The following is a 2480-nucleotide window of genomic DNA, read 5'->3' as shown; positions in this document are numbered from 1 at the left end:
TATCTAAAAAAAATAAAAAGATCGGGACAAAAAAGAAAGTTTGACGGTCGGTATAAAGGTCTTCATCTATATCTTGACGCTGATTGGGTCCAAACTGATCAAGTGCGAAATTCAAATTCGATAATAAATGTTGTTGACAAAAATTGTTTTCTTGAATAATAATAATACTTCTTCTTGATTAACGATTTTAATACATTAATCCGACGCAAGATGGTAAATCCTTAATTCTTCTCCAATATAAATATTAATAAATTCGGAATTAATATTGAAATTTACAAAGATAATGCCACACTCAAGTAAAAATCTTCAAACTTCAAATTGACATAAATCCAAAACATCAAATATTTTATATGGGCTTTGGCAACCCGCAGCAATAGAAGTTTTAAATAGTAATTTAAAAATATAAAGAAGCCTTCCAAAAGTCATAATAATTTTTTAGTGTTTCGCCAGGAAACGAAGTCAATGATATTCTCAGGGTGATATTTGCATAAAACGTGAAAATACTTGGCATCTCTCAATTATCCAATTAATGGGTACATCGGAAGTGAATATTCAAGAATCCAAATTTTTAATAATAAAAATATATCCAAATAATCGATAATAAAAATATATGCAAATAATCGATAATAAACTTCAAAACATCCAATTACACAGGCACACAAAAAAAGTTGTCTGTTTCTTGAACTAGACATATATTTCCTATAGTATTTTGGGCCGCTGAAACCGAATCGGAGCTCAGAATTGCTCCATCACCCACAGTTTTTTTTAAATCGACCAAAACCACCCTTAAACGGACAAATTCACACTTCGGAGATAAAAAATAAATCAACTTATTTTTTAAAACAGCCTAATTTTACATCTACGAAACTTTGCTCCTCTAACTCAAAAACAAAGCCAGCATTGATCCAGCACCCCCTGAATTTTTTTAATCGAAAAAACTACTCCTAATCTGAAGAACCAAATTCAGGAGATAAAACAATAAAATAACTGATTGACAAATTTAATAACCAGATATTTTTACTCCAGCAATGCAGAAACGAAGCCAGAAATGCTCCCTCACCCTCTAAATTTTTTTTAAATCGAAAAACCACCCTTAAATAGAAAAATTCAAATTTAAGAAGTAAAAACATATTATATTACCGGCTTTTTTTAAAAACAGAACCTTACATGTATGTAGTTTTGCTCTACTAACTCAAAAAAATAAAGCCAGCAATCAATCCATCACCCTCTGAATTTTTTTAAATCGAAAAAACTACCCTTAATCTGAAGAATCAAATTCAGGAGATAAAACCACAAAATAACTGACTGACAAATTTTATAACCAGATATTTTTACTCCAGTAATGCAGAAACGAAGCCAGAAATGCTCCCTCACACTCTAAATTTTTTTTAAATCGAAAAAAACAACCTTAAATAGAAAAAATCAAATTTAATAAGTAAAAAATATTAAATTACCGGTTATTTTAAAAACAGAACCTTACATGTATGTAGTTTTGCTCTTCTAACTCAAAAAAATAAAGCCAGCATTGATCCATCACACTCAGAATTTTTTTAATAAAAAAAATACCCTTAATCTGATGAATCAAACTTAGGAGGTAAAACAATAAAGTAACTGATTAAAAAAGTTTATAACCAGGTATTTTTACTCCAGCAATGCGGAAACAAAGCCAGAAATGCTCCCTCACCCTCTAAAATTTTTTTAAATCGAAAAAACCACCCTTAATCGGACAAATTCAAATTTAGGAGATTAAAAATTAAATAACTGACTTTTTTAAAATAGAACCTTACTACATCTATGTATTTCCGCTCCAGTAACTCAAAAACAAAGCCAGCATTGATCCATCAACCTCTGAATTTTTTTAAATAGAAAAACTACCCTTAATCTGAAGAATCAAACTTAGGAGGTAATACAATTGTTACGTATGAATTTCGTAACTTCTTATTAATAAATTATTAATATTATTAATAATTCATTAATACAATACTTTAAAAAGAGGGACACAAATATGCAACTCAAGCAAATAACACTTTATAAACATTACAAGAAATGCCTTTGGAATCTCTGAGAGATGTCCAAATAATTATATATTAAATATTAACTTTCAATTAATAACCTAAATTATAAAGAAGACCTATTTAAAATTCATGACAAAATTGAGAAACTAAGTGAACTAAATTAACTCAAGAAACAAAGGATGGCGCAATAAAGATTGCTGCAGCCAAAGTATGTCAGTACAGAAAGAACTGGAATACTACCCCAATATTGCAAGGTTGCAATAAAAACATTGACATCAATAAATTTGTTAAATAAAATATACTTTTCCCCACCAAAAGTCAACTTAATAAAATCAGTTGACACACGAAGAGCGAGGTCTTCCAAGTGTGGTCTCCGAGTGAGACAGGTGGAACAACCCCTTAGACCAGGGTTGTTTAGGTCAGTAAAGAGTGAGCTCAGAGTGGAGCTTGGAGTTTGTGAGAGTT

The sequence above is a fragment of the Leptopilina boulardi genome, unplaced genomic scaffold, assembly GCF_019393585.1.
Source record: "Leptopilina boulardi isolate dan_hultmark-lab unplaced genomic scaffold, ZJU_Lbou_2.1 LbouV2_379, whole genome shotgun sequence".
In the NCBI taxonomy this organism is placed as follows: Eukaryota; Metazoa; Arthropoda; class Insecta; order Hymenoptera; family Figitidae; genus Leptopilina; species Leptopilina boulardi.
Note: the sequence above shows the minus strand (reverse complement) of the source record.